At 39.9% G+C, this 21605-nt stretch overlaps 1 protein-coding gene across 1 annotated transcript in view; it reads left to right on the forward strand.

The window, feature by feature from the left end:
- The first annotated feature begins 13978 nt into the window (after positions 1-13978).
- The window catches only part of CHST15 (carbohydrate sulfotransferase 15), a 115616-nt gene continuing 107989 nt past the window's right edge, over positions 13979-21605 (forward strand). The window contains exon 1 of the mRNA XM_043518589.1: positions 13979-14267. The gene's annotated coding sequence lies outside the window, so the exon portion shown is untranslated. The remainder of the gene's footprint in view (positions 14268-21605) is intronic.

Consider the following 21605-nt stretch of genomic DNA (forward strand, 5'->3'; position numbering starts at 1 on the left):
ATTCCACATGAATGAGGGGAGGGGATCTGAATTGGGACCTACTGATATATCTGGTAAAATCTGCAGCAAAGAGGTTTTATTTACAGTATATACTTCTAGAGTGAGGGATAGGCACATCCTTTAAAATCAAAATACATACACACAGGAAACATTCAGAGCTTTGGAAAAATGAGGTAAATTCTTGGGCCAAATTCAGCAGTAACATAAATGATGGGGTAGCTCATATGTTCAGTGGAAGATCATCAGAAAACAGGTATAAATAATAAACTAATATAATTTACACTGATCTAGAATGTATTAGGTATGCAAGCTGACTGGAACTTGTATGACATAGCAACTAATAGGAGGATAATATAAAGTAGGTAGAGTGGTATCTGTTGCTTAAATTTGCCTAATGAAGAGCCACTTAGGGCTGAAAATTCACAGTCCTTCCATAGTTCAGTTTTGTTTCAGTAAAGGACCAAGATAATTGTCATCTAGATGCAGAGAAGTTTCACAGAGGAAGATGCACAGAGGAAGAAGCATGGACCTTGCAGACCTATGACATCAAAATACACTGGCAAAGAGAGAGTGAGAGAGCCATATAAAGGTCAGCCAGGACACAATATAGTAATGGTAATTAAATTACATCATGTCACTAATTAAACTGCTAAGTAGGGGCTGAGCACAGAAGAACATTTTTAGGGTGGAAAAAGATAGAAAAAAAACAGTCCACTGTCATAAAGGCACCTAAAATCTTCCCTCAGAACTTGGCATGCAGCACTCCGTGCAAAGCTACAAGGGAAGCAGATTTTCTGGGATGATATCACAGCATCAGCCAGCCAGTATTTTCCATTGTGCCGTATAATTCAGGAAGCACAATACTGCTTCCTTCCAGGGTATGAATAAAGTAAAAAACACTGGGGTGTTCCCTGTTTTTTTTGGACTAACAGGCAGATAGCAAAAGACCTTACTGCCCCTGGAGAAAGCAGAATATCCCTTAACTGCCTTTGACCAGTTCTAGTTTCACATGCAGAAGATTCCACATATCTGATACAAAAATAAGATGTGCCAAATTCTCACTTCAGATAGGGGAAGGGGATAAGTGGTTGGCAATGAGCTGTAAGATGCACCTGAAATCCTTACAGAAAGGGGCATATTTTCTCTACTGAAGGAAAAATTCAATGCAAAAGGTTCAGAAAAGAGCACTGTACTCAGTGCAGATCAATCCCTAATTGCACTGATTTGGGGTAGAATAGTTCACCCAATGGGTAGAAGACTGGATACTGGCATATGGGTACGATATGTATAGGTGATTGAATACCAAGGGCATGGGATCTTCATTTGCAGACCAGAAGATATTACTATCCATGCTACACAAGTAGATGACATTGGTAAATACAAGTTTTTGTTTATCCTACCTTGTATTCCTCTATGGAGTATCCAGAGGAGCAGTATCCAGATCCATGCAGAAACACTGGAGCTCTGGCATGGCATCAGCACAAAACACACAGAATGGTCCCTAGAGAAATCTTTGTAAATGGATTCCAATCTATTGAGGCCAGCAGGTGTGTCAAAGAGGCAGACAGTGCAGGGGCTGTTATCTGAGTTAGGACTCAGTGCAAATGAGAGCCAACAAGGGTGGCAAGAATGGTGTTTTTGAGGAAATGGAAAAGAAAGGATGCAGGCAGGTAAGTTGTATCTACTTGTAAAATGGCAGGGCAGGATAGGGAAAAAAACCATCAGGAGCACTGTCAACAAAGAACAGAAGCCAAAAGCTTTGACCTCATGAACAATGAACAATCAAAAGCAGCATAATAAAAAAGGGCACATAGGTACCAAAGTGATGGCTTGTGTGCCCTTAATACTGAACACAGACATTACCACCACACACTATGGCTACATGATGGATGGGACATATACACCAGGCAGTGATTGTACACTGAAGATAAAAGCACTGCATAAATGCCAAGTATTATTAGTTCTTGTTTTAGAAGCTACTTTTGCATTTTTGAGAATGAGTTGGGGATTCCACCTCAGGTTAGAAGATTTTTAGGAGAAAGACGCTTGGCTCAGACACTACAGCAAAGGGGGCAATGTAAGTACCGAAAGTGATCATGTTGAGATCAACAGATTCCAATCTTGCAGTCTCTTTTAATAATTATTTAAAGTGTGGTGACACCTACTGTCCTCAGACAGGGAGTAGGGTCCGTTTTCCTAGGCTCTGCACAAATAACAAAGACAGTCCCTGCCCCACAGCTCACTATCTAGGATTTAGACAACTTGCAACTAGTGAATAAACAGACAAATGAGGTAGAAGCCGGTGGCACGACAAGTAACAGAAGGGGCAAGAGCATTTCCATTAGTACATATTCTCAGAGGAGGGCATAGTGGCCACAGGTGGTAGTCATGACAAAGGGTCATCAGCCAAACTAAGTCCAGATGGTAGCAATTTCTAGGCATTACAGCAAGGGTAGGTGTGAAAGGGGGATTTATGGCCCAGATCAACTATCTACTTAGAGGTGTGCCTAACTTTAAGTGTGAGAGAGTGGTAATTGTGACTATTTCTGTGCTTCAGAAATTAGGCATGTGCTAACCACCATGGAGCCGAAAGAGGGTAAGTTGGTGGCTTTGCAAATTTTGGTGGCAAGTCCTTCACAAGTGAAAGGGACAGCAAAGGAGGAAGCACAAAAGATGTTTGTGAGAAAAGTGGGGAAGTGGACAACCAGGGCTCCTCAGTGGCTCCAGCTAAAATTCTGCACACAGAACACCTGTAGTTTTGAGCCTGATTTCCTAAAATGATTTGCATTCCTACAGGATAAGTTTCCATATTAACAATAACAAAACAAACCCTTACAATGATTTAGTTTGTTAGAACCCATTCTTGTCCGGGTCAGATTCATGTTCTTCAGAATCATATACTTTTTATTTTTCTTCATTTACTGGACTGAGGGATCAATAGTCTAGTCACATAAACCATCTAAATCGTCTTTCTTTATCATTTCACGTCTTATCACTTTCCTTAAAAGGGTTCACACTCAAAAGAATTTTTACAAAAGATTGTTTATTCTACTGGGGTAGATCAAAGCCAAATCTGTAATATGAAAGGAAAACAGAACCCAGAAAGTAAGAAAAAAAGCAAAAGGATGTGGGACATAGAATACAGATATTATTTTTGTTGTGGTTTTTCACCTTCATGTCTTCCATAATGTCCTTCTTCTCATATAGAAGTGAAGTAGCATTTCAAATATAAATTATCTATTTTCACTGAAGTATGAAAAAGACAGAGAGAATTACTCAAAGATATTAAATTAAAATTAACATAATTTAGAAAGTATTTAGTAGAGCAATGTCTTCAGCATACATTTGAAAGTGCTATGGATAACCATGCTGTAATTAATAAAGAGCAAGTTAAAAACTGACACATCTCACTCTCCATTTGTGAATTTTGTAAACAGGAACTGATTATAACAAATATGGCCAATCTATCTGACATGAAGGTGAGTGACTCACAGGCTATAGGTATGAATGAATGAATAAAGAAAGAAATCAGTAATAGCTTCACAGAATACTGGTATTGGTGATCTTAAGAACTCTAGTTTTTAGCCCTAGTACTGTATATTTGTCCTAGTATGGTTTTGAAAGAGAAAAAATTCTTTGTTCAGTTTCCTTCTTTCATTTAGTACTACAGAAATAATGGTCCAGATCAAGGGAGCCTGTTATTTACACCATCTGAGGATCTGGCCTATAGTGTGTAATTATAATACATTCAGACCATGCGTTTATAAACTTTTTGTGCATCAGCCAGTGTCTTACTATATGAGGACAATGTAGTCATTGAGCCTATAAACCATGATGCACCTTATCTGAAACTATCTCAACAAATCTTTGCAAGTAGAAGAGGAAAATTCAATTTTATGTACAGACAGAAAGCCATATTTATCATATCACAATATATTTTGTAATGATATGTCTGTAGCTTTCCAAAGGATCACATAAACATATTTAAGGAACTGGCTAGAGAATTCATAAGCCTGTTCAAGGAGCAAACATAATATGATGCAAAATGACTGATGCAGCTGTAAAGAAAATAGAATGACATGATTTTTCATCTCCCAGACATTTGAAAAAGGCTTCTGAAACTATGGTTTAGAAGTATCAAAATGCACAAGGGGAAAACTTCATGGTCCTGGCTTAGAGGAGTTACTCAGGCATAAAGATTGTGTCACTGAGTAGAGAATTGAGGCCAATATATCCATGGGCAGAACATTTCATAGCAACTTGCTAGTATAAATGTATTGGTCTATTATTTCTACTGTTATGCCACTATATTCTCTCTTGCTGGACTTTACAAGCAACAAATAGATATACATGCATGGAATATGGGTAATTTGTTATTCCTCAAAATAATAGAATCATAGAAATGTAGGGTGGGAAGAGACCTTGGGAGGTCATCAAATCCAGCATATCACAGACCAGGATGTGGGCGGTCATGCCTAATGGTTGGGGCAGGAGTCAGCTGTCAGGAATCAGAACCAGGGTCAGATATGAAGTCTGAAGTGAGGAATTGGAGCCAAAGGTCAAAGCCAGGTTACCTGGAGTCAGGCAAGGCAGAAGCAGGGCTGGGAACAAACAGGTTCGGGAGCTATTATAGCCATGGACAAATGCTATGAGCAGCTGTCCAGCAGCTATTGCTTGTGGGCCCACCAGTCAGGAGCTGTATCCAATCAGGCAGTCTACTACATACCAGCTGTACTTGTTTGGTGGCCTGGAGACTGGCTTTGCTGCAGGCCCTGATTCCTGACAGTTCCCCCTGGTTGAGGGCACTTCCTAGGCCTCAGATCCCAGTTTCTCAGAATACTTCCAGTGGCACTCTTGCAATAGGTCTGGACTGTAGCCTTCCAAGTACACAAAGTACTGGAGCCTTCCCTTTACTCATAAGAGCTGAAGATTCTGTGGACCAATACTTCTCCTGTCCACAGACTGTTATGGGTAGTGCTTTGGGTATGTGTGCTCAGTGTAGGGCTTTAAAAGAGAGATATGAAAGTTGAGGTACAACAAGGATTCAGACAGCTGCAATCAGAAGGCCACTGACTTTACCCATTTTATAATCTTGAAGGGGCCCAGGTATTGTTAGTCTAGCCTGGCAGTTGGGAGGCTTAATTTAAGGTTCTGGGAAGAGAGCCACACCTTATTGTCAAATTGTGGGCAGCCTGACAGTCTTGGTTCACATGGTATTTATAGGTTTCTTTGATGGACAGCAAGAGTTTCTTGAGCCCCCAGTGCATGTGGAAAGTTAAATTCTCAGCAGCTGGTGAGAATGGACAATGGCGGGTTGAGGCGCGGATTGCATTGTTCTATGTTAATTTGGCATAGCACAGCAGTGGGAGGCAGTCATCCTGACAGTAACTCAGAAAGCAGTGAAGATACTGCTCCAAAATTTGACTGCCTCTGTTTTCCCACTAGTCTGTGGGTTATAGGCAGACAAAGTGAGAGACTCAACACCAAGGAGTCTGAGAAATTCCCACCAGAATTGTGGTCCCCGGTCTGATACAATGCCTGTCAGTAAGCCATGGTAATGGAAGACACTTTTGTAAGGACCCTGCTATTGAACCCGGGCCTGCCAGGTCAGTAGGTGGTATCCTTTGCTGCTCCACCATAACTGTACATTGACTCACTGTTCCTGACCAATAGTCTTAGTACTAAAGGCCTACAGATACACAGCAGCCATGCCCAATGCAATGACTGGACAATGGTGGTCAGGCCTAGTGGTCAGAGCAGAAGGTCAGAACCAGAGACAATATCAAGCACCATGCCGAAGGTCAGAGCTGGAGACAAAGCTGGGTGCCAGGCTAGGGATCAGAGATGGAGACAGCATCCAGGGGTAAGGTGGAAGAGCAAAAGCCTGGAGGACAGCAGAAATTGGGAACTGGGAGTAAATCACCTGCAAAAACTGGCAAACCCCAGGAATTGCTGCAATGCAAGCATGTTTTTGGGTGTGGCCAAGTCAGATATTGCCACCGCCTTGCATGGCTCAATGGGAAGTCCCTTAGGTGAGATGTGTATCCCAAGAATTCCACTGTGTCTTTATTGAGCTCACATTTCTCAAGTTTCGCATAGGTGGTTTTGGCAGAGTGATGATTGTGGAGGGCCTGACTTTTGGAAAAAATGAGGATGTGATCCAGATAAAAGATGACAAATTGGGCTAACACATCCCTAAAGATGTCATTTATGAAATGTATTGAAAGATCACCTGGGTGTTGCACAACACAAATAGCATGACAAAATATATGACAAAATGTTTGCCCGAGCGACCATGGTGCCTCATGGGAATTGTAATTCTGGGTACCTTATAACCCTTTCTGGCCTATGGGCTCTTCTCCTCAGCAGGTCTCCATCTCCCATGAGGCACCATGATCTTCCCTGTTGCTGAGCTAATATGGTGCATCATGAGTGTCCATGGAAATTCTGTTTTTCTATATGCTGTAGATGTGACCTGAGGAAGTAAGCAAATCATAGTGGCATGTAACAGTTAGCTAAAGCCCCGCATGTTGGGGGATGAGAGAAGGGAAAGTGAACAAGTGAATCTCTGCAACATGAGATCTCGAAGGCATTGTACCTAATATAACCACAATACTTTCCAGTGCTGCATGTGCTCTCTGTCACTGAGATGGGTGAGCAAACCTTCCTACCTGCCTTCGTTGCAGAGATCTTGTGCTCGCTGAGTGAAAAGGCTCCCATTTTGTCTTCTTCTGCACAGATAGTGCAATAGCTGGATGGAATCCTTATACCCACATTTTACTTTACATATCTATTCAGGGATGGACACAGAACATCCTGTCTATATTAGTCACATGTACAGCTGGTAGAACATTTTCCAGTGGATGAGTTTGCTGTCAGAAAATGCTTATTCAACAAAGTTGAAATGTTTCACACTAATGTATCAATTTCATTGAGATTTTTGACAAGAAAATAGTTAAACATTCTGTTTTAACTTGTTTATTTCAACTCTTATAATAGCTGAAACTAGCTTTTATATTATAACATAACAATAATATGTATAAATGGTTAATTATATATTATAACATAAAAGACTAAACATTTCATACTTATCAACATGAAATGTGTTATAACCAGACTTGCCAAACCTGTGAAAAAAATGCAGAAATTGGGCTTGTTTTTGGCTTAATTGGCTTGTGAGTTGCTTGTTGGCTAGTTTTTGGCTTGTATCTTATTGCTTGTTTGGCTTGTAGCTTGTTTCTTCTTTTTTTTGATTGACTCCCGGCAAGCAGGGGCAAGCAGGGGCAGCCAGGGGTACATGGCAGGCCCACCACTTGTTGCTTCTTTTTTTTTATCAGCTCCCGGCAAGCAGGGGCAAGGGGCAATCAGGGGTGCACAGCGGGACCACCACAGTCCCAGACTGCATGCCGGGGGGATCTAGTCACATAGAGTGTTGGAGTTCTTGGGGATTGGCTTGTTTTGGGCCTTGTTTTGAAATGGGATTAGTTTGATTTTTGGCTTATGGTGAAAGTTGGGGTACTTATTTACCACGTGAAAGTTGGCAACTGTGGTAATAACATAATAGAATCTATAATATAAACTGTTATATAACATAAAAAGCCTAAAAATTTCAACATTATCCCAGCAAAATATTTTCATAAAGTTGAAATGAAATATTTTGGAATATTTTGTTTTATGAAAAATTCTGAGATTTCAATTTTTCATCCTGATTCAGGATGAACCAAATTTGAAAATCTAGGAATTTCCCACCTGGTGTCACATGCCTCATTTATGGATCATTTTTATTTAAGTAAAAAACTGCAAAATACATACATAAGAGACGGGCTACCTCCAGTAAATGTGGACTGATTATAAGATGAGGCATATCCAGTTTTGTGACTGCCTACTGGGTAGATTGTCCCATAAAATTGATTACTCAACTTTTTTCTGTTATTTGTAGATAGTAATTGACAGTGGCATTTTTAATTAAACTAAACAACAAGATAGTTTCTGGCTAAAAGGGCAGACAATTATTATCTCCTAGAAATGACTCCTTCAGGTCTCTCTCTGCATGCAATATAAGCGTTCATAGCACTTGCAAATTCTCTTATATAAGTTCAGCTCTTCACTGTATTCTTGCTTTTTTTTCCCTGTGAAGTTCTTGAAAAAAAGAACTAGAAATCTGTATTATTTTTCCTAAAATGATCCATTGCATTGTACTTTGCAATGCTCCATCATAGTACTGATTTTCACTGTACATGCTTTTAATAAACACTCATTGTTATAAAAATAATAAGACTTATCACATTCATGACTTTTCAATAGTGTAAATGAAAATGAATACTAATAAAGTTAACAGTCACCTTGATATGATAGAAAGCCACTAACTGGGAAGATTTTCATATGTTAATAGTACAGGAAACCTTTTTCCCCTACCGATTTGCTTCCAGCATTGCAAATGAAAATACAAGGGGAGAGGGATTTCTATGTTTGTGAAAAAGATACAGTGCATATTCACTGACAGAGCACTTCAATCTTTTCTTAGCCTTGGGCCAAATTCTTCCCTGAAGTAATTCCATTGACTTTCAATATTGAGTTTAATGGAGTTACACTAAGGATGAATTTACTCCAGTGTAGCCATTTTAAAACGTAAATACTTGCCTTGTAATAGATCCATAACAATCTTGGTATATGGGTCATGCTAATATATTTTTTTTGATTCAGGAGTAAAAAGAAATGATATGTGCTGTCCATGCCACAGTGACAGTATGTACCTTTCTATGAAGTCCTGCATTTTCTTATGTTAACAGCTTTTCTTCATGCAGAAATTTGCCTTGCAATTTGTATGCTAACATACAGCTACAGGAGGTTTAGTCCAAACATTGCAGGCCAAATTCACCACTGGCATAAGAATGCCCAAATCTGTTGACTTAACTGTGTCAGCTTACACTAGTACTGAATTTGGTCCTAATTTTTATAATAAAACGGAGTCAAAGATGATGAATCATGTATCTCTGTATATATCTCACAGTAACACTTCATCTAACAGCAGCATTTTCCTTCTTGTATTGGGCCTTATTGCTGGCTGGTGGCCCTTTAAGACTCAGCCTTGCTTGTGACCTAGAAGCTATCCTTCAGCCACACTGGTGAGGTATTAATGTAATGATCATTAGTGATCCCCCCTGGGTGTGATGGAGTTTAATTATAAGGAGTCAGGACTACTTAGATAGAGCTATGAACTTGGTCTGGGTGAAAAAACTCAGGAGAAAGAAACAAGGAGAGCTCTCTGTCTCTTGGGGAAAGACCTGGGGAAACCATGCTCGAAGATCTCCAGGGATCTGTGTAGGTTTTTGTGGGGAATCCTTGAGCTCGGGCCTATAAGGAGCAGGGAAAGCCCTGAAGGGAAGCTGCTAGAGGCCTTAGGGAGGGGAGGCAGTGGGGAAAAATCTGTTAGGGGAAGTAGAATAGGGGAAGTTCTGCAGGGGCTAATAAGTGGAGAACTTCAGTGTAGCCCAAGAGGAGCTGCAACATTATTAATTGGATGACATTCCAATTTATGGTTGGATCTCTGTTACCATGGAAGGGGACTGAACTTTTATGTGACTTGGCCAAAGGGCCAAGCCCTGGAGCACCCAGGTAGATGGTTGGGAAAAGACAGAGAGAGACAGGCCATTGCAGAGCCAAAGAAGTGGCTCTGAGGGGGCACCAGTGATGGAGACCCCTTGCAATGCTGTGTCCAGGCATGGGGAAATGGGGCAGTCTTGTGGTAAGGGTATGCTATTAGAGACCTTGTGGTGGGGTGTTCACCCCACACTTGCCCTGAAAGGGTTAGGGGGACTAATTAACTTGAAAGGTCGCAGCTGAGGGGAATCAGGTGGCTAAGTAGTCCCCTGACTGATGGGGCCCAGCTGAGGAGGAATGAGCTGGGCTGGACTTATAAAGACAGGAAATTGGCTGGTGAGGGGGCCATTGGGAAAGTCTAGGAGCGGGGGAGGAGAGTTTATAGGCTGCTGATATAGGTACTCTCTAGGAGAAGGGCGTGTTAGAAGGCTGGCAAACCTGGAGAGGGGGGAGTGACAGATGGTAAGGAAAGGCAGTAAGGTCCAAACGGGAACAGACCTTGACTACTGGCTAGAGTGTCCCTGGGCCAAAACCTGGAGTAGCTGGTGAACGGGCATCATATGAGAAGACTGCTTAGGACTACTGAAGGAAGACTTTAGTATGCCGGAAGGCGAAATGCATATAATGGCCTGGCTGGAGGGCTGAGTTACAAAGAGGCAGTAGCAGCTCGTAGAGCAAGTGAGAGGCTGCAAACCAAGAAAGCATGGCAGAGAGCCAGTGTGAAACTCCAGGAAGGGGTGTTGACCTTGCGATGCTAATTCCCATTGCAGCAGCAGAAGGCGCCATCCTAGTGGTGAGTAGAGAGCCCTGTCACAGGCCCCTTCACATGTCTATTTTAAACAAAAGAGACTGTCCTCTCCAAATAAATACTTAAAATATTAAAGCATAAGGGAATTAAGCATATGTCCAAAATATTTATAGTTCATTCATCTGAAGGTCAAATTCAAATTTGAGTGTGAAATGGCATGCATGCTTTTTGCTTAGGTTTATTATAAACCCTGTTGAGCTGAAATCTCTTATATGAGCAATTATACCCAAGTAGTATGTTCCATAATCTATTATGACAGCATAATCTGTTATGAAAAAGAGCTATCAAAAATAGGATACCCTGTTAGCCTAATATGGAAGTTAAGCCAAACTACTGAAAGTGCAGTCAAAGAATATTTCCAGGTTTCTGATGTCAAGCATAGATATTTTAAATGCAAAAAACTAGTTATTCAAGGGTAGGCACTGTTTCTTTTAAACATACAAAAGTCAGGTATTTTAAAGTTATTGTAACTACCGCACTGAACTCTGTCACACTGCTCATATATTTTTTTTATAGTTCAAAGACATTTTATATACTAATACAGAAAATTTAACAGCATAAATGGTAATAGGAAAATAATTCATATAGTATGGGGAAAAAGCCTCCAAGCTATGGTTGTGGTCAGGAACTTTAAAATTGCCCCATTTAACACAGTGAGAAGCTCAGCCATGACATTGCATTATAGTATGTTTCTGCATTTTATTATCCTAGGGTCACTGTGTTTGTAAAGAAAGAAGGAAGTGGGGGGAAAGGAATGAGAAGCAGTCAACATTTCAATATCTCCCAGCAACTTCCAGGGAAACACTGTGGGTCAAATTTCCTGAGAGTTTATAGTAGATTATGCTACTGGATTATTCATACTTATTGAATGTGACAATAAGGAACTGAACAAATGATGATGAAATACATGAGCATGGTACTGTACTATCTAAGGGTAGCATGTTCAACACATTTGGGATATGGATGTCACTGTGGGAAGCCAGATCGGTTTCACATTGGGAAAAGACAGTTTTCTTGAGGCTGAAAGTTGACCGCTCCTAAAGCTGGAAGAAGGTACAATACTTGTCCCTTGGATTGGGAAATTGTGACAGCTGCAAATAGTTATGCATGTCTCTCTTTGGAGTGTGTGTATGGGGGAAGGATCAAGAGGATTTGAATGTGTACTCAGTACATCGATGACCTCAGTCGGATTGTCACATATGTCCTGAGGGCTTTATGTAACTCTCAGAATGGCCACTTGTCCACTTTGCTTTGCATCACTATTAGTATCTATTATTGCAATGATAAATAGATGCATTTTATGTCATATATGTATACATATTATGTGACATAATAAATATCATTAAAGGTATTTGTACTTTCAACTTTCTGAATGTGCTGTTGCTGCTTCATCAACCATTCTGATTTACAGCGGTCCTTAAAATCAGAAAAGACCTTATACTGGGGTTTATGCTGACAGCATTCTTTATTTTGCCTGGTTGCAACTCTTTCCAACAGACAGAAACAAGCAGCCAGTTTCTCATGCACAAAAAGTGAGCTAAATAGATTAAAAACTGCCATGGGTTATCACGGCTACCAAAGTTGTGAAAAAAGGTAGTTAGGTTCCAAAACCATGTGATCAAATATGGCACTGGGAAAACAACTGTGTCAAGCTACTAGAGTATTAACTGTCCAGAACCAAATTCATAACTTTAGGTCTCCAGAAATATGCAATTAAAATAAATATATCATCTGGTAACTGTCAGAAAACCTAAAATAGTCGCGGACACCTTGATGATGGAACCTGGAACTTATTGGGTCAATTTATTTATGCACGAAGCACATTAATTTTCAGAGGGGGACACTAAAATCATCCTTAACGTGGATTTATTTATAGAATCATCACAAAGACTACCTGTAACATTGAATACTGTACATGAGCTTTTCTAGAACAGAGGCTCATTTTTATGTCAACATTCTTTTGTAGTTAACATACAGATTCCACATTTATATCAGAAGTGAATGTTTAAATCATTAAATACCCCATTTGTACATACCAGCGTCCTGAAGTTCCTGCAGTTGCATAAAGAAGCTTTCCAAATGAAATGCAAAAGTGCATGGACCTTGACTCTCACTGTGTGGAATTCTGGCTCAGTATGTATCTCATTACTTAGTGGATTAAATTCATCCCCTCTACAGAGGCCTAGTGCAAAGCCCTACTATCAATGAAATGGTGCATAGGACTAGTGCTAACTCTTTGTACAAAGGTGAAATAATCTGTTTGTATAATAATGCTTTGCATCTATATATCACCTTTCATACAAGGTTCTTAAATCACTTCCCAAACATAATTAAACTTCTCATCACACAGAGGTAGGCACTTTAATAACAGGAAAAATGAAGCACAGAGAAGTTAAATGACTTGTTCAGTATCAGTGTTTGTAGTTTCGTTGGTCCCAGGATATTAGAGAGACAAGGTGGATGAGTTTTCAGAGTAGCAGCCGTGTTAGTCTGTATTTGCAAAAAGAAAAGGAGTACTTGTGGCACCTTAGAGACTAACAAATTTATTAGAGCATAAGCTTTCATGAGCTACAGCTCACTGAGGTAATATCTTTTACTGGATCAACTTCTGTTGGTGAAAGAGAAAAGCTTTCAGACTACACAGAGCTCTTATTCATGGCTCTTTGTTCCGTAGCTCTCAGTGAGAAGCAGACCTGGCAATAAAACCCAGGGATTCTGACTCGTAGTTCTTTGACCTAACCACTAATAATGACTAACAATATTGATAATTAATAACACTTCTATAGCATTTTACACATTCAAAGCACTGTTCAAACACTAAATTATTATTTCATCCTCACAAAAATCATTGGATGGTAGGTAAGACCCTGATCCTGCAGTCATTTACAGACCTGCTGAACTCTACATACGTGAATAATCCCACTGGAATCAACGGTTTCAGAGTAGCAGCCGTGTTAGTCTGTATTCGCAAAAAGAAAAGGAGTACGTGTGGCACCTTAGAGACTAACAAATTTATTTGAGCATAAGCTTTCGTGAGCTACAGCTCACTTCATCATGATGATGATCATCAAGATGAAGTGAGCTGTAGCTCACGAAAGCTTATGCTCTAATAAATTTGTTAGTCTCTAAGGTGCCACAAGTACTCCTTTTCTTTTTGCGAATACAGACTAACACGGCTGCTATTCTGAAACCTGTCATTATGCAAGGCACTGAATTTAGCCGTATAGAGTGGAAATCTATCAACTTCATGAGAAAACTCGTACAGATACAGACAGACATCATCTTCCTCTCAGGAATGCATCCGATGAAGTGAGCTGTAGCTCAAGAAAGCTTATGCTCAATTAAATTTGTTAGTCTCTAAGGTGCCACAAGTACTCCTTTTCTTCTTACTGGAATCAATGGGAGTATTTGAGTGTGACGTCAGGGACTAAGTGCTTATTATGATGACTATTATTTATCACCCCCATTGTATAGATGGGTGAACTAGAAAGTTCAGACAAAGAAGTTTAAATGAGCTGAATGAGGTTACTCAGACACTACCTCTAAATTCCTTTCTGCCCTGATAAGACCTATAGTGGTGAGAATAAGAGAAGGAAAACATGTCTAAATCTCAGAGGAAGGCATTTTACGTGCACAAAAAGTAGTGAAATGTATAAAATACCTTGTGATGCTCTTGATGTATATTGTAAGTCCCAAGCAAAGATCTATTCAATAATAGTAATTTCTGATGCAAAGCCACAGAAGTTGGAGAAATTTGGCTCCACACCAAACTGTCTGAGTCAGCAAGAAACTAGTTTGTGTGAAGAAGCTCTTCTATTATACTCCTGTTTTTGAGGAACCAGGCTGCAGAAAGTTACTGGTAAGATCAGACTTCATGCAAAGGCAAGTATGCCAATATTTTAACCATATGAATAGAAACATTCCAGGAAATATATGTACTGATTATGGGGTAACAACAAAGGTTTGTGCACTTAGCATGAAATTCACCCTTATACAGAATGCTAGCCCAGATGTTCTGCATTGCTTAAACTCTATTTTCCTGGCCTATTTCTCAATGTAGTGAATTTGGCCTAAACTTTTATTGTGTCTACTTCCCAATGTTTCTTTTAATATTCCTGAAGTCAGAATTTCATTGCAACTATGGTAGTAATTGAAAATGATAATGTTGATATATATTTTTAATAATCTTTTAAAATGTATTGAAAACTGTTGCAAACTGAAGCAACTATGTGATGAAGGCTGAGTTAGCCATTCCCCTGCCTCCCCCACCTCTTCTCCCCCCCCCCCCCCCGAGAGGATTATTCAGTTTATTGGTTCAGAAAGATGAGTTTGTTTGTATCGGGGAGACTTTCATCCCCCTCCTTTTTTTTAAAAAATGAAACAAGAGGTACTCCATCTCCACATTTCCATATGGAGTCTGGAAAATCAAATGACTGTATTTTTATATCCTAAAAGTGAGCAACTACCACCCCCCTGGAATATGGTACAGAGTTTGATCCGTTAAGTGCTCCAGGGAAAATTCAGCCCGTACAGAGGCACTGAATAAAACTATTTAAGTCCCATTTTGAGCAGGCCTTAAGCTTGCTCTTTACATAAGGATGAATCTCGTCCTTTCTATACAGAGATCCTGGTGAAGTCAATGTAAGTTCCATAAACTGTGCACTTATAGCAGCTGAATCCAATATTAACCAAATGGTCTTAGGACAGTTGAAAATATCTTTGATTTATGGCTTACAGAGACATAATTTTTTGTCCAGCAGCATGTAAATATTTGTCCAGAATAAATAATTCTTATGAGTCACTTGAAAAGATAGAGATTGTGTATGTATATAAAGGGCCTGATCTGTGCTTCTTGAACACCCACAGCTCCCAATGAAGTAAATGGTGGCTTTGCGTGTGCAAGAAACACATGGTCAGGTTCTGATTGAGGAGTAACAAAGGTAAGGGATAGAAAAGTACTGTATGAAGGGAATGCAGCTTGTAAAATAAACTTCATTCTGATTTCTCTTGAGGTAGTTAAGGTGAAAAGAGAGGTTAAGGAAAGAGAAATAAGAAATATGTATAATTCAAGGACAAGTTAGGATACATCACTGATCAAATTTTAAACACTGCATTTTGTAGTCAGGAGCTGGGGGAGGAATAATAAATGACATGAAAAGAAAAGCTATGCTTAGCACTGAAGTGCAAACAAAATGGCCCAGTGACCTACAATTCCTTACCTGTGGCACACAATGAAATATATTAGCATATATAATGTTTCTGGGAGGTGATATTCTTTGCGTGTATGACAGAGTGGAATATATAGTATAGTTGTAGCCATGTCAGTCCCAGGATATTAGAGAGGTGTTTGTATGTGTGTATATGAAGTAATATTTTTTTATTGGACCAACTTCTGTTGATAGAGACAAGCTTTTGAGCCACACAGAGTTCTTCTTCAGGTCTGGGAAAGGTACTCCAAGGCTCACAGCTAAATGTAAAGTGGAACAGATTGTTTAGCATAAGTATCAGTGGTAGCTGTGTTAGTCTGTATCAGTAAAAACAACGAGGAGTCCTTGTGGCACCGTAGAGATTAACAAATTTATTTGGGCATAAGCTTTTGTGGGCTATAACCCACTTCATCAGATGTATGGAGTGGAAAATCCAGTACGTAGGTATAAATATGCAGCACATGAACTCCCATCTTTTCATGTGCTGTATATTGTCATGCATTTAACAGGAGGTTTTCTGCAGACTTTTCTGCCATGTTAAAAAGTTCAATGCAAATAAGGGCTTGATCCAATCAAATTTAACCCCTCAGGCTGCTAGCTCATAGAATATCTGCAAGCTTCTTGGTCTCGCTGTTACGGGGGTTCCTCCTCATGAGGAAGGTAAGTAGTTCTCTAATTCCCTCTAGCCCTCTTAGAATTCTGAGCTCCTTGCCCACCCCATACTTTGGCATCAGACTAACTGTGGGTATTGAACACACTTAGCACAGGAATTGCTTCTTCCAAGTGCCCGTTGGGGTGCTAGTCACCCGAAAAGGTTGGGCAGGAGATGAGGCAATGGCCTTGCCTGCTCCTTCCCAATTGGCCAGGTGTGCTTAGACAGCGAGCTCATAGGAGGCATGCTGTACTCTAATTGTGTGCACCCCCGCCCCCTGCACTCTTGGAAACTCTGCCATCCTGAGATATATGTGCTCTTCCTCAGGTAGAGCAGCTCTGCACCAGCCCCAATGCCAGGCCCAGTTCCTAATAGACATAGTCTTGTCCTTTCACTCCAGCTGGTCTGTTACTCCGAGTCGTCTTTGATCTGTCATATACCTGTGAATTATAGAATGTGAAGTAATGAAACCCTCAGGGCATGTGCATTTCTAGTACTAATTTGAACTAATTCTAGCTATTTCTTGTACTAATTTGAACCCTATTCATTTGTCGTCTAAATTGTGTAACTCTTTATTCATATTCCTTTAGAGAATCACATGGTTGTGCTTGAGTCAGGGTTTTAATGCCTTAATTTCCCCAAGCATTTAAAATGTTTTACATTCGTAGTAAATTAGCATGCTAAACTTGGCTTGATGTTTGGCTTGATGTAAGCAGTGTCACAAAAGCATTACAATATTTTTGAACCCTCTATCTGTTTAAAGCTATTTGAATCAATTTCTGGCTCTCCATGATTCCAATAAGTTATTAAACTGGTGATAGATAAAGGTAGCAGGGAGGTAATATCCCCTCTCTGTGCTGCTGTGGTGAGATCACATATAAAATTCTGCATTCAGATCTGGGCACCAGAGAACTGTAGACAAATGGAAGGGAATTAATAGAACAGCAATAAAAATGATTAAGGGGCTGAAGAGATTGACTTATGAAGAAAGATTAAGGGAACACAATATATATAACTTGGCTAAATAATGACTAAGGGAAATTATACCCTAAATAATTCCTTTGCCTCATTGATGTTTGTCCTTCAAGTATTTCTTGAAGGGTATTACAAGGATGTACCATTAAGAATAAAAAACTGAATCTGAACATTTAAAAGCTGGGGATGTATTTTCAGATAGGCCAAATGCTGACATGTTTACTCAATTCTGACTCGGTTCTTATTCAGACAAAGCTCCCATTATTTTCAGTAAGAATTCAGACAAAGTAAAGGACTCCAGGTATGGTCCAGGAGCTTATTTGCCTATAAGCATCATTCCCAAGGGCAACTTTGTAAGGAAAACAGCAAAATCTGTTTTCAAGCTTTAAGAGATCATCTTCCTGTTCCCCAGAATTAAAGTGAGTGGTTTATCTGTCAGGAGTGTTTTTGTAACCATGGTAATAACAAAATCAACAGTTTATCCTCAGCAGCATACTTCTCTCCTATTAGTTTAAATGAGACTCATGCAATAGTACTAAGGGGAGAACAGACTATTAAGGAGAATATCCTTTCCTTTAACTTCCCACAGCACTAAATCCTTCCTCAGACCCCAGCTTGATAACTCGGACTAAGGGCTGGAGTATCCTCTGTGGTTATTGGGCTGCTGCTGTTCCCAACCCCCGCTTGCCCAAAAGAGACACTATGTGCAGTAGCAGTTAGTGCCCCCATAAAGCTGCTCTTTGCTCGACACCAGGGACATGCACACCTTCTGCTCGGGGGGCTATAGATCACTGGTGGTGTGGGAATCTCAGGAGTGTAATTTACAGCACATTGCATTTTTTGGATCCACCACATGAAAACTCCCATTCCCCATTCAGAGATCTCCACCTGTTGGAAGGAACTACTGTTTAATAAAAAGAAAAGGAGTACTTGTGGCACCTTAGAGACTAACAAATTTATTTGAGAATAAGCTTTCGTGAGCTACACCTCACTTCATCGGATGCATTTAGCAGTAACTTTTTCCCCCCAGTTATCTCTTTGCTTCCATGAGCATTGAGATGCTTGTTCAGGTAGATACTACTCAAGGACTCTCGGGAGGAAAAGTGCAGCCTCGTTGACAACATACCCCTTCTCCCCATTTTCCTCCATCTGCAGAGGTGCTCCAAAGACAACGGGCTTTGTGTGTTGTGGGGTGGGGACAGGCCAGAGGACTCGCATGCTTAGGGGGCATTATGTCCCCTCCTCTCTACACATACCGTAAGTGTACGTGTAAGTGAATGTTGCCTTTATCTGCATTAATTTATGCTGGTCCTCTTATCCTACAGCAAAATCCCATGAGTAAGGTTTTGTGAGACAGTGGCCAATGCTACCATTGAGGCAGTTCAGATTGGGATGTGATGTAGAAAGAAGCACAAGATCACAGCATGAATGGACCAGACCTTCAGTGGATCTCCTGAGTAGTGCAGGTTTGAGAGATTGAACTTTTTTCTCTCTGAATCTCCATCTTCTGAAAAAAATGACAAGGCAGAAACTCCCAAATTTCTATCCGTGTGTGTGGGAATAACTTAGAGACCCTAACAATATAACAGGCACACAGAACAACAGACCTTCACTCCCACCCCCAAAATCAGAATCCCATTACAGCTGTGCACAAACGCTGACCTTAATTTTAAAATTGACAAATCTGGCTATCAAGACTCTGTACTGCCGATTGCCAAGTTAAGGGGTCTATTCTCTTCTCCAGATGTGCACACTTAAGTCCAATTAATATCAATGGGAACTACAAGTGTATAAAACACCCCTTAGAACTCACACACTGATGCTGCCAGTTACATGCCTTCTTTTCATCAATATCAGTAAAGAGTTTTCTGTTAACTTTTCTCAGCAGATAAACCTGCCCAGAGCCAAGCAATATGAACAAACTTGTTTGAAAAGTGACTTCATCATCTTTGTATGCTGGGAACTAGTGATGCATTATATTTACAGAGAGGGAGACCAGGAGCTGATGTCTTATGAAAATCAATCTAGTTAGAGACTGTTTTACTGATACTCAGTATAAATCTGTCCTCCCTTCCTTCTTTTAATAACGATTCATTTGTGTGAAAACAGGATCTTGGTTTTAAACAACTCATTTGCTCCTGTTGTTTGTTTCCCTTCTGAAGCCATAATGTTCTGTGGCATCACAATTAGTTGCTACAGAGGTGATTTATTATGTCACAGAAGGTTTATATTTTTTTTCTCCTCTACCTCACTGCAGTATTGCAAACATAAATGCATTCACATTTGTGGAGTGATTACCATTATGGAGTACCTATTTGCTAGTACCATTAGAAACTAGGAACTTATCCAACTCCTGTTGACTTCAGTGGGAACAGAATCAGGCCCCTACATCAATTTCAGGACAGATCCTCAGTTGGTGTAAATCTGAAGTCAGTGGAACTATGCTAATTTATACTAGGTGAGGATCTGCCCCTATGACTTTCGTGGGGAGTAAGCCATGTGAGCAGATGAATCCTGTATTTATGGCAATGTCTTAGATATTAAAACCAATAAAAAAGGCAGAAAAGTCTGAAAATATGATTATGCAAAATTCTTGCTAAGTAGAATGCTGTCCAGAGTTCGAGGCATAAGCAGGTCATATTTAACCCAGAATAGGAACACAGAATATGTAACTTTTTAAAATTACAGGCTGTATCATGTATCTACCCAGGTGTTTTACCCAGGGAGATGTCTTAAAATCAGTTGTGGTAAACTGTGAACTGGAATCTGTTATTTAAACCTTTTTTGAATCTTAGGGTTAGGAGAAATTTACATCTGACATGGAATGAGACTGTCTGATACACCCAGAGCCATATGTGCTGTGGCACAGGAATGGCCTTAAAGCTGAATTTGTAGGCAGCTATGGGTTTAAATCTGCCCTTTAGAGTTAAACTTAGTTTTGTGGGTGAATAATCACTCATATGAAATACTTAAACTGCTTGGCTCCCAGTGATGATTCCATCATTATAATAATAGAAACATTCTGCTTTGCATTTTATTATACCAAAAATGATTTCACTTCAAAAGAAACCCCCACAAATTTAGATATCCCTAGGATGTAATATTCACCAGCTTTGCACTCAGCTACAAGTAAATGAAATGTTAACTCTAACATTATAGAATATTGAACATGCACATTAAAGCTAATCACTGAGCACATTCACTGTTGGGAAAGAAATGCAAAGGGCTACAGTTCCCATTCTGGTAACATGCAGCCTCTGCAAAGCACATGCAACTCACAGCAACACCACAACTTTTGGTGATCAATGCTTTTTAAAGGAAACTCTACTGTTTACAACACAGACAATGTGCTTGGTTACATTGCGTGAATAATCCAGTAACAAGCCTCTCCTCCATTGTGATTTGTTAATCAAGGCAGGAGGCTTTGGACTGAGAGCTATTCTTTCCCTTTGTTGCTCAGCAGAATAGCAAAATGTTTTCTCAACATTTATTTTGCTGCTGGTATATACACCAGCAGTGTGTGTGTGTGTGTGTGTGTGTGTGTATAATATAAAAAATCAGGTATAATATAACCATCCCATCCTCATCCAGTCTGTCAATCTCTGGTCTACTCCCTATGAAATTTCTTTCTCTATAAATGACAGAAGTATGGGCATAACTTCCTTTTCTTTTGCTGCTCAGATAAGACTGGACCAGTATGTAGTCCACAGTAGAAGAGAAAAATGCACATGAGCTGAAAGATGAGTGCCCCAATCTGAGTTTGAATGTTCTAATCACCATGCTTGAGAATAATTGTTTTTTTACTACATTAGTGATGGCTGAGGTTGGGCTGCACCTACACAGCCTAAATCCTTCTATGTGATGGGCCTTAATGGATAAATCTGGGATCGCTCTAGAAGCTGGTCAGACATCTTCCTCTTCCTCACATCGGGCAGAATTTAAATTGGCTGCTAAACCTTTTTCTGGGACCCCAATCCTAGGACTTCATGAAAATCTACCTGATTGGACTAGTGCTGCTGAAAGCATTCAGCTCTCATTCAGGCTGCTGTGAATCCTATCATGCAGTTTGTATTTTCCCTCTACAATGTAAGCATCATACTGCAGGTGTCTTAATGTTTAGTTTTGCTTTTTCAGCTGGTCACGTTCCAAGTGAAAGTAAGTTTGTGGGGCAACATCCTGTAACAACAGGATTTAGGAAAGGAGTAAAGTTGTGCATCCTCTGAACCAAAACACGTCTTAAAAGATTTTAATGAAGATCATTCATCTATTCAAGAATGAGGGGAAATAATGACTTTCTTCTCTTGAAAGGACATAATTACAAAGATGCTTTCTCTAAGATATTACAAATGATCGGATATAAGAA

Source organism: Dermochelys coriacea, chromosome 7 (assembly GCF_009764565.3).
Source record: "Dermochelys coriacea isolate rDerCor1 chromosome 7, rDerCor1.pri.v4, whole genome shotgun sequence".
In the NCBI taxonomy this organism is placed as follows: domain Eukaryota; kingdom Metazoa; phylum Chordata; order Testudines; family Dermochelyidae; genus Dermochelys; species Dermochelys coriacea.